We start from the raw sequence: 12,139 nt of genomic DNA, 5'->3' as shown, positions 1-12,139 counted from the left end.
AGGGTGGGAAGACCTTACAGAAAGTCGTTTGCTCTCTGACATGTGTCTCACCAGCTGAACCCAACACCACTGAGTGGGCAACCCAAGATCTGCCATTTTCCAATCAATTTTGAAAGACATATTCTGACATCTCAGTTGTGGGATCCTCAACAGGTCATAACCTGAGCCTCCTGCAACTGTTTCTGGAGGGGAGATGTATGACCCCAATGTAAAACAGCAGGAACTTCCCAACAACCTTGGGTACTTTGTTGCATGCAGAGTTTGCCTCTAAACTCCTTTTCTTGGTGGTTTCTAATGAAATGGAAACAACCCAGTAACAGAAAGAACCTCCCCATTGCTGAAAATGTACCACACCTGTGCACTCCTCAGCACACCTGACAAAGGAAAAACACAATTAACATAATTAATTGAAGCAGAGCCTGGGCGGGGCTTCCTCACTTTTTTTAACAAGGACCCAATTTGAAAAAGCTTTCTGTTGTCCTTGACCCCTCTCACTAGGTTTAATTCTAAGGAGGCCTTAGCTTTCCTACTTGCCTCCCTACACCCTCTGACAACAGCCTTATATTGTCCCCAAGTGGCCAGCCCCTCCTTCCATGATCTATAAACTCTCCTCTTCCACTTGAGCATACCCATCAGTTCCCTGTTTAACCGCACAGGTCTTCTGGCTCCTTCCTTGACTTCCTACATGTTGGGATGCTCTGATCTTGTGCCTGGCAGAAACAGTTCCTGAACACTGCAGAAGTGGTAAGAGGGTGGTGCTTACTGGATTTGGGAGGTTTCCAAGGGAAAGGGTTTGCTTGGAGCCGCACAGGGCTGGGTTTTCTCGGGCTTTTGAGCTTGGCATTGTAACGGTTGGCTCTACAAGGAGGGCCTGTTGCTCCTCTCTCATCTCTTTGCAACTTTCCTGCTGGATGTGCTGAGACTTTTCACTTCTAGAGAGAGGCCCCTTGAGATGACTCACCACACTCCCCCAGCCCCATGAGATCCCAAAGCTGGTGTGGCCACTGTGGGAAGGCAGGAAGCGGCAGCCAAAGCAGAACTATTCTGAAATAAGTGCTCAGGAATGTTCTGACCTCTTGCCTCACTGAAGCATCTTTTTTTTTTTTTTCTTCTTTTTTTTTTTTCTTTTCAGAAAGCACATTAAAAGAGCTTTTTGTACATAACTTTAATCTGCGTGTGCACACACACAGATTCAGCCTGGGCAAGGGAAAAGGCATCAGGGCTCTGCCAGTTGTAGGCGTTCAGGGCTCCCAACAGCTGTGACAGACCGCAGCCTTTTTACTACCTTAAAAAACATAATGGATCACTTTTGTAATTTTAGCTGTAAATGCACTTCTGCTGTATCACAGGGCAGTGCTTCAGTACGAGAAAAGAGAAATACAAGAAGTGCAGAAATAATGTGGTGACAGGCCAAAGAACAGCTTATAACACACCCACAGAGTGTTTCCTGTGAAAACAATATTCTCCTGGTTCTGCCTGGGATGCTCTTGCTTGCCTGCTTTAAGGAGTAATTTCTCAGAGCTAGATTTTAGATGTTCAAATCTTGTAAACTCTTCACAGTTTAATATATCACAACTTTTCTGCTTGCTGAGTTTGAGCCACTGCATTAAAATTGCATCCACAACCAGAGTCATCGATATTACTGTCAACTTGCCTTTTTCTCTCATCCTAGACTCTACCTAATGGTCTCAACCTGTGATCCCAGTTCGTACTGCATACGTGACTGAAGAAGATCATAGATCTCAGTCTTTCCACAGTTTAGACAAAGCGGATAAATAAGGTGAGTGGTATCAGTGTGAAAGTGAGCTTAGGCAAAGTCTTTTGAAGTAGCAGAAGTCTTTGTGGCATGTGGTCGTGGCCTGAAAAGAAAGACAAAGACTGCGATGGTGTCCTGAGTATGGACCGGAGGGAAAGAGGGATGGTGCTTAGGAAACGTGTCTGCTGGGGTGCTGCTACTGCTACGTACTGGGAGCAGAAACTTTGAGGTTCTGGACAGACTGCAGTGATTGCTGGATTTAGCTGGGAAGAAATTGTCTTCTGGATGAGTTTACCAGGCTTGATGTTGTGAGGGATGTAGCATACAGTATGTTTCATGGGGTAGGACCTCCTAAGGAAGTCTCATTCACTGAGTCCCTGTCCAGACTGGGGCTTAAGGTGTTGCAATCACAGCCCACTGGTGGTGGACACAGCACTGCTAGTGGCATGCCATGGGGTGGGCTGCAGGCCATATGGGGTGCAAAAGCTTGACTAAAGGGTGCGGTGGTTCCTTCTAGTCTCAAAGTCCGTGAGATGGAAATCAAAGGAAAAAATGATGTAGTCGAGAAGCTGAGTTGTGGCTGTGTTGGGTTTTAATGTTGTTGCTTGATGATCAGTAGGGGCTGGCTGGCAGTGAGGTGGGCTGTGTGCTGGAAAAAGGCTCAGGAAGGGCTTCGTTAGCACCCACACAGTGCGAGGCCCTGCTGGTAGGTAAATGCTCTGCAGCAAGGAAGGTGGTGGTGTTAGGGGGAGCCTGAAAGGCCAAAACTGAGCTTTGGGAGGCCTTGGTGTTTGAGTGAGGCCAACTGGAGATGTACCGAATGGAGCTGGGAATGTGAGATCAGAGGAGACTTTAAGATTGCTTAAATATTTTAATAGAAATCTCAAGGAGCAACAGCTATAAACTGAAACATTTCAGTCTAAGTCAATAAAACTGGTTCTACATCAGGAGAATGTGGGGCTGGATGTCCCAGGAGGTCATCTCATCCCCCACGCTGAGACACTCGTTGTTCTCCTCCAAAGGCTGAGCAACTTGCTGGGTTACAGATGTAACTGAGCATTACATCTGTTCCTGCTGGACTTGCCATGCACTGCTGGTTGGGACAGCGGTGAAGGACAGAGCTGCGAAGGATGAGGGAGAAGGAATGTATTTTGTTTTAATTCTTTCCCAGTCTACCTACAGACATCTCTACCTTCCCCCCTTTCCTTTCTTCCCAAGCCCTTAGATTTGGGCATAATGTTTTTATATTGCTTCAGAAATCAATCTGTTCGCTAACCTGACTGAGAATAAGTAATGCAGCTACATATTTCTGAATAGTTATATGCTCACGATCTGTTTGTACGATATGCTCCAGTCTTCCTAACATCTGGTTCCAGCCAGTTGCTATCAGCCCCTTGGTTTTATAAGCACTAAATTCACTCAGTTTTTAATGCAGGGAAAAAAAAAATACAGCCCAAAGAGCATAACATTTACAAGCATTTTTTGTGGGAGTGGAGACAGGGGGCCAAGTTCTGTTCTCAGACAGAGTCCAGCCTTTGCATTTTTGGGTGGGCCTCTGAAACCATATTTTATCCTTCAGGTGCCTCGTTTTCAGCCAAGCCAAACTGATTCCTGTCAACTATTATCACTCCAGTATGAATGGGTTTGGCATAGAGACTCAAGGGAGGCTCGGCAAGATGGCTTTTTGGGATGCTTGTCAAATGCAAACGGAACTGTTACACATGCAGTATGCGTGTGTGCCTTTGTCTTCTGGGAAGGGGGACACAGGGATGGGGTGGTTTCATGTTTCTGGTGGCCTGGCATGCCTGTTTTTCTCACCTGGTGTCCATCAGATGCTGTGTTTGGTGGAGATACGGGGAGATAACCTGTGACTGTCCCAGAGGCTGCAGCATCCCAGGGCCCCTCCCCAGGTGGCTCTTTCAGTGCAGCCCTGAACATGCAAGGAAGACCTTTATGCTCCAAAGCCTTCTGCTCATTATCTGCGGGGATAACTAAGGGTGGATTTTTATTGAGCACATATGACAGTGGATGATCCAAAAGCACAAGGCAGCCTGGCAGCTTTGTTGAAATCTCTCCATAAGAAAACCAGGCATCTACAAAACCAGTGCTGCCAAGCCAGTTTCTGACATAAACAGCAGATCCATCCATAATGAGAGATGCAAAACCACTCAAATCCTTGGAAAACCTAAATCCACGTTATCCACGTGCAGTTTACAAGAGGGTTGACCAGCTGCTGTCTTGCTGTTGTAGCCAAATTACCTTTTTACTATAATTTTATCCTCTGTCCTCTCATCCCAGTTAGCTGTTCACCCTTGTCTGTGTTAAGACTCTAAGGTGAGAGATGAGAACTCTCCTTAAATAATTTAAATTACAGTCCTGAATAATTCGAGTCAGATCATTAATGCCATTGAAAACTTTGGTAATGCTAATTCTAATAAAAATACCACATACCAGGGGTCCTGCATGCTCTGCAAGGGGAACAGAAATGCATTTGGGGTGAAAAGGAGATAACAAACCAGAAATTGCTCATACTTAAGTCACTGAAGGGTTGCAATTCACATATGGATGAAATTTGGCTCTAGAATAAGATAATGTATTTGTAAGTAGAATAAATCTGGTCCACTAATTCTTTTTCTGCCTGCTTTGTTTTAAAAGACAAACCATCTTCATTTTACATATGCACATAAAGCATGGATAGTTGAAACAGGTAATGGTGTAAGTTTCTGAGTAGGATTTGCCATTTTTTTTGGCAAAACCTTACTTTGTGAAGAGGATTAGAGTGAATACATATGTCCTCTTGTAGAGGTTCTGCTTATCTGTTCCCGAACTGTGACTGGTAATGGTGTGGCACTAATTCAGATCCTGCAGAATTGCATATAGGTTTCCACAGTTACTTTTCTGTTGCTATCAAACACTCAAACTAAGGCTATGCTGTGGTCATACAGACAGAAAAATGACATCATGCTTAAAACCACTAATCCAAATGCTTTGGAATCTGAAAGATGAACTGTGTTCTAATTAGGAGCAAAAAACAATGACATTTGAAATGGAGAAATTTCTTGGATTATTCTTATTTTTAAATCCTCCCCTGGCTTTCCTTCCAGCCAAAGCTGTGACAAGTGCATTCGAGCTGATAATAAACATACACCTCTGAGGTCACAGCTAGGATTTTTAATTTAAAAAAATAAATAAATAAGGATGAATTTTCTGGTCTCCAGGGATCCAGCATTCAGGAACGCGCAGCACAAAGTCTGCTCTGCAAGGTCAGTGTGGAAGATGTTTTTTCTGCTGTTTAGCATAACTGTTTGGGTTTATTTTTCCATTATTTGAAAATACAAAACAGCCTCTTTCTATACTTCTCCTCCTTCCAAGGTTGGTAGGTTTTAACGACAGGCTTTGGGATGGTGATGCTTAGTAGGGATTATTCACTGCATGGAAAAAGCCAGAATTACTCACAGCAGCCACACTGTTTGGGGAGGTCACCAGATGTGACCAACTCATCGTGCCTTGGATGATCAGAGCTGGCTAGAGAAATGTTGAAGAAACCATATTCCACCAGCTGTTGGGTTCTGCATGTCTCAATGCTGCCGCATCTTCTGGAAATGAGTCCACTTTGTTTTGGGGAGAAAACAGGAGAGAAATTCCAATAACATTAAAACTGACACATTGGCACATGAAGAAAAAATTATTTTTTGGTCTGAAACAAATTTTCTCCCAAATTTCTTATTATTTTGCATTATCTAATTGGAAATTGATTGAAACGGAAATTAAATACTTCAATCTAAAAAGCTGGTTTTATTTTTTTCCTAGAAGCTGCTTCTGCAGATAACTGAATGTGAAGGGAGGAGGAGGTTGTAGTTGTTTAGAAGACAGCAACACTTTGAACTCCAATTTATAAATTCTTTGAGAAACGCACCTTCCATCCTTGAACCAGTTTGCCTTGTTTCCTACTTGAGTCAAAGTCATTGCTCAAATGCAACAAAGCCTGCCATCTATCCCCCTCCCCAAAATGAGGTAACCATAATTCCCAAAGATGCGTTGCAGAAGCTGGTGTCTACAGAGACGTGAACCAATGCTGTATGTCATCCCCACTCAAGAAATTCTGTTTGAGTGGCCCTTTGTTTTTGCATGATCTGTTACATTGGAAGTGAGGCAAACGGGCTCTCCATCTCTATCCTCAGCCCCTGCTCACTTTACCTCTATCCCCATCTGGAGAATAATATAATGAGAATAGTTATAGAGGTTGTTGCAAGGAATCACCTACTATCATGCACCTGCCAACAGGGTGGATTAACTGTCTGGTTCTCTTAGGAACAGAATAAATCCTGACGTATTTTGAAAACGTATCCTCACTTGCTTCTGAATTTCTGTTCTGCTCAGTTTCATCTCAGTCATAGCTGGTTTTCTAGAAGTGCCACTATTCATATTGAATTTACACCTTGCAAGCGCTTGCAGGCTTGTTGTTTAGCATGGACTGTTCTTTATTGATTTGATTTTGTGTGTTTGTGTTCTGTTTTGTTTTATAACATTTCACGGTATGGACAGAAACTTTACAGGTACTGGGCTAGCCTACTAATTGGTTTCACATCTCTCTTTGTGGATTTAGCAGAGTTTTTGTTGGTTCTTGCTTATTTAATTAATTAATCATGTATTTAACCACAGAAATGGAAGTAAAAAGCTCTATAATGTGATAGTATAATTCATTACTTCCTACAGCTATTTCTGTGCAGACCACAAAAATTATTTAGTTGCTGAGAGAGGGCAGATCATAATAGGTCTTCTAGACTGAATATTCAATGTGACAGAGGACGGCTCTTCCAGGGTCAGCGGGGAGAGAGTGGGAGCAAAGCTGGGCCCAGTGCTGGATATTAAGTGCAGAGGTACCTTTGGAAGCCGGTGCAGGAGCTTCATCTGTGCCACCATGATAAAGCTGAGCCTTAGTGCCAGGTGAAGTTTATGGGAGTCTTTCAGTGGGTGTTATTCCACTTTGAATCAAAATGATCAACTTCTTGTTCCTTCTGCGCTTTCACAATACGTGAGCTGACTTTCCAGAGCCCCTTTGCTGTGATGTGGGAAGCGGCTATAGTGGGACTACCTCGCCCTGTTCCGAGCTGCCCCTCAGCAGTGAGTCAAATTTGGCTCAATGCTTCCAGGTAAAGCAGCCGTCAGTCCCCAGTGATGGCTGCTCCAGCTCTGACTTTAGTCTAAACTTTCTCTAATCTTGTCTAAAGCAGACTTTTTACAAAGTGAAAAACAATTTTCTGCATTTATAAATTACAATTAAATGATGAAAATATTTCTACCTGTGTATTCATTTACTGTTCTGGAAACTAAACGTGTCCTGACTGTATTGTGTCTCCAGCTTTGACTTATGTGGCAAGCAGGCTTTTCTTGAGACTATTTAAGAAAATGAATGCTAGGATTTTATTTCTAGTTTACTTTTGCCATTTGATTATGACAATGGTGCTTGGTTATGGGGAACAAAATTCAGATGAAATAAGACATCCTTGTAATAGCATATGCTGTTCTTCATGGTACTTAAGACACACACGAACAACAATAAAACAACTTTAGGTGAAGGGCCAGTGAATAAGAACACTAGACTTCATTCTTTTTTCCTGCAGAATAAATTCCCTTCTGTCTGCAAGCATCTCATTTGCTGTTTGTACAGAAAGTCCTTTGTTAGTCATTTCTCATTACAGCTGTTGATAAGGCCTGTCCAAAAACATGCCAAAGTGCTTTTGTAAGTTAGATATTTTACATCAAGTACCAACAGCCAGTAATCATACAGTGGGTCTCTCTTAAAAACTTTTTCACTGTTGCCTTTTTATTTAGATAACATTGCCACGAAACTTGCAGCAAGGGAATAGTATGAATACTTCAGTATGGCGTTTGGTTGGAAAAGCAACTGAGAATGTTTTAACTGTTAGTAAGAAACTTCACTTTAATTAACATGATTTCAAATATTACTACTTGTATGATAGGAATGTCTTGTATTGTAAGGACATTTGTTTCAATGAAAATAGCACTGCACGTGGGAGCAACTTTTTTCTGTGCTGTTAAGCAACAGTGAATAGTATTTTATTTTCAGCTTTAAGAAATATACATGAAAATATTAATAGTTCATTTATATCTTTATCACATATATACAAAGTAGCTTCCCTTCCCCTCTAAGTCTGATCTTTATTGCCAACCTTCGCACATTTGTTTGCAATTTTCAATTTCAGTACTTTCCAGTGTTGTCTATCCATTTCCAGTCCAAAATAAGCAGTGATATGGAGAAATGTTTGTTGGGAATGGTAACGAGCTGTTTCTCATAACACTGAACAGTACCCAAATAAATGATTGCGCAACAGCCTGTAAGCAAACAAAAATCTACTTTTTTGCACAATGCATAATTAAGTTGTGGAACTCATTGCCACAGGATGTTTTAGGTATCTAAAGTTCAAGAAGCAACCAAACAAGTGAATGGAAGCAAAGGTCTCTCAAGGGCTATTAAATGAGATGACGCAGATGTAGGCTACCGCTCAGGAAGTCCTTAAACCACAAATTGCTTGAAATGGAGAAGATATGGAGAATTTCATACTTGCATCACTTATATGTTTTCTCCAAATGCCCATAACTGGCCTTTTCCAAAGACAGGATATTGTGTTGCATGGGCCTTTGGCATGACCTGGTCCAACCTTTCTTGTATGTACCTGTGGGTCCTGGGGAGCACAAGGAGGAACAATCTTGAGCACAGCGAGAGGAGCGGGGATTTTCATTCAGGTTAGACACAAAGATAATGTTTTCAGGTGTGGATAGTCTGAAAAAAATATCTCCTTTTAGGCATATAAGAAATCTGTTAGTCTCCAACTGCCAAGTACCTTGGGCTCTGCTAGTTCCTTTGAGCTCAATTGTTTGGGGAGAGAAAAGTGGAGGATGTTATATATCAGGTTGGAAACTTTACTGGGAAAAGCCTCCAAGAGTTTTGTGTATGGACCACAAGTGGAAAAATGTGGTGAGCAGTGCTTACTAAGAACAGGAGGAGGCGGGGACAACCTGGCTAATTAGTTGTTATCTCTGCTCCGGTGGCCATGCTGTGGCATGGAGTCCTTCAGGTCCCAAATGAAGTCAGGTCCCATTCATTTCCACATCACATCTGTCTCCCAAGGGTTTCGTTATGCAGAAAAGCTAACCACAGGCTGGAGAAAGGGATGAGGACATGTGCGATTCTTTCCCCTGCTTTGGAATTTCAGTCTGAGACCCAGAGAAATAAAGTGACTTTAAGGAATATTGGATTTTTTGTTGTTTTAATTTTTCTTAGTTTTTAGGGAACATGAGACATTTTCTTTGGCACTAGTTGTGATGTAGAGTAATGAAGATGGCATTTGCTTTTATTTTAAAGTAAGACCACATATCTCTCTTGAACCAAGATAGGTGTATCGGCCTCCGTCCAGTCTATTTCATATTGACTTAGGAATACCAATTGTGGGAAGCAAAAGACTTTCTCTCATGAAAATAAATGTTAAGCTTCCCTCATTGGATACAAAGCAAAACAGTTACATTTTCAGCCTCCAGCTGCCAAGGACACCTATGAGCATTTTCCTACCACAGACATTTTGCAGGCAATGTGGAAAACATGCCACATGCCAAAGGCATTAAAAGAAAGAGCCAATCATGAATAATTCATTTGGAATTCACTATAATGGTGTTAGTCATAATGAAACCTAAGCTGGTATTAACATGGGGGTAATAGGTACGGCACTTCCTCAGGAATCACTCTTTATTAAGAGGTAGTATTAAGGAGAGCTTGGAAAAGGGATCCTGTTTCTGCCATCATGATGCCCTGGTCTATGCATAGTGGTGTCTGATTGTCTCCAGGAAAACAGACAAGCTATGTTGTCTATGATCAGTTTTGAGGTACTCAGCCTACTAGTTTAAAAAGAAATTGCTTACAAAATGACTATATGCAGCAGCTTAGAGTAGCAGTAGATGTGCCAGTAGAAGCATTGGTTCAAAAGAATGAGTGATCTGATCATATTTCTGTTTCTTTCTTCTTCTTCTTCTTCTTCCAACAAGCTTCTGTGCACATGAGGTGTTTTCATGTTTGCTTCGCAGCTGCTGGGGGAACAGGAGAGCCTGTTGTTGCATGAGGAGAGAAGAGAATTAGTGTTTTGGGCTGGGTTTGTCCCAGCCAGTCTGCAGGAGGGTAGAGCCTGGGGTTCCCGACTGGGGGTGAGATGCTGCTCCGGTGTGCTGGGTGCTCACATGCAGCCATTCACTGCGAGAGGAATTCACTAGGGAAGGAAAAACCTGTGCTGCATAACTTCAGTAATGAGGTGATCCGGAATCACTCAAGCCTTTAAGGATGTGCTTATGCTCTGTTGAAAACCTGTGATGATCAGGTTTGGTTTTTTCCCTAGACTTTGAAATAACTGAGCAGTAGGTGTGTGTTTGGAGTTCAGTACTCTTGAACTTGGACTGTATAAGGAGTAATCAAAGGCAGACTCGACAAGGGCAGAGTCAAAGTAAATGGTTCACAGGGCACTCTAGTTGAAATATGTTTGCATAAAGTTGCTATCAGAGTCAATCCTCAGAACAAGATGGGAATGATTCAGGAACAGGCATAAGGGCCAAAACATTCATGCTAAATAATTTGCTTTGCTTTAGTATTCTAAATCTCAGGTTTGTCCAGTTGTGCTAGATGAGCATGAACTCCTAGTTCACTGAAAGGGCAGCTTTACAGTACAATTTTCATCGTGCCTCAGTTGCCGTAATCTTTATACAGTGACCACAGAGCCCTTGCTGGAGATGCTCTGAACAGAGAAAGCAATCTGCTCAGCTAATGAACATCCTGCAAAGTGTAATTATGAGACCTTCGCCTCATGAGGTGGAACTGATTAACCAAAACACTAAAATCACAGGAGAAGCTAACAATAGTTACCCAATACAATGGAGCCCTGCCAGGTGCACTGTTACAATATCACACCTGTGATTGTCACCAATGGACACCACTCAGTGGGCAAGACCAGGAAGGTGCCACAATGATGTGCTGGAGTCTTCCCTGCTGCATGTTGTTGTTTGTGTTTTCTGTACACCAAGCAGTACAGCTCTTTCTCCAGTGTAAGAACTTGCAAAATAAAAGATGGAGGAAAGAAAAGTGTTGTTCATCTCTCCATTATTTTCTGACATGAGAACTACAGGTCTGGAAAAAAAAAACGAAGGGCTTGACATTTACCATTCATAAATTCTGCAGAAACAGATCCAGACACTGAAGCTGCAGGAGTGAAAGAATACAAAGTTCGTCACCTGCTGACACTTGTCTTGAAAGGAGAGTGTCAGAGACAAATCCTGTCAGGACTGAGTGCCCAGGAGAAGTGTCAGGTTCCAGATCTTTTGCTGCATGAATAAGTTAGGTCTTCTATTGTGAGCCTGCAGAGATGCCAGGACCTGCAGAGGTCTGGACACAAAAGGGAAAAGGCCTTTTTTCCTCCTTGAAGATTATGACTCAGGTAGGCTTGGTAAGGAGCCTGCCGCCATCATCAATCCACCCTGCTCCACACATACCCAAGGGCCATCAGCATGAAAATTAAGCGAGTTAGGGTTTGTTTTAACATCATGATTTTTCTGAAGAGCATCCCAGGTTATGGCACCTGTCATGAGACTGCTTTGCCTGCAAATGGTGGAGAGGGAAGAGCTCTCCAAGAAGATAATTCAGAGCACCTCAGTGAGATCCCTGCTCTAAATTGCCCAGATGCATTCATCCTGATTTGTTAATCATAGTGGCAACCCACAGAGACAAGTCTCTTTGAGGTAAGTTATATGTTTTAGGTCTCTAATGACTTCTCCTGGTTGACTTCCTGTTCACATCAGGAAAACGAACTTGCTTGGGGGTAACAGACAGATTCTGGATGAGTTTCCTGCTGCTGCTGAGACTGTATGTGCAAGGGACACACAGACGTGTCCCTGAGGGCTCGCTGCACCAGCAGTGCTGATGCTCAGAGGTGGCCAGTGACCGCTTCTTTCCATACATCTGCAGGAATGCAGAATTTTCCAAGGAATGCGGAAAAAAAATCTATGTGTATCTCTTTTTATCTCGAGCATTGACCTATGGATTATGTCAGGCAAACTCAGATGCTTCAGGGAATTCTAGTTCAGCTTTTTATGAAGAACTGAGTAATTGCCTCTGTTTTACTTTCTTCACCTTCTCTGTTAACGATACAACCTATCCCCTGGGGTTTAAACCTATCAATGTCAGTAAATCCAGGTAATTCTGATAATGTTAAACTTTTGGCTTTCTTTGTGTTGTCAGAGTTATGGTATAATCTTTTACTATAGATGGTTGTATGAGATGGGTATGGTGTGCTTTGGAAGATGTAGAACGTGAATGGGATTTGTTAT

The sequence above is a fragment of the Streptopelia decaocto genome (assembly GCF_964273445.1).
Source record: "Streptopelia decaocto genome assembly, chromosome: 12".
In the NCBI taxonomy this organism is placed as follows: domain Eukaryota; kingdom Metazoa; phylum Chordata; class Aves; order Columbiformes; family Columbidae; genus Streptopelia; species Streptopelia decaocto.
This window is presented reverse-complemented; position numbering follows the sequence as displayed.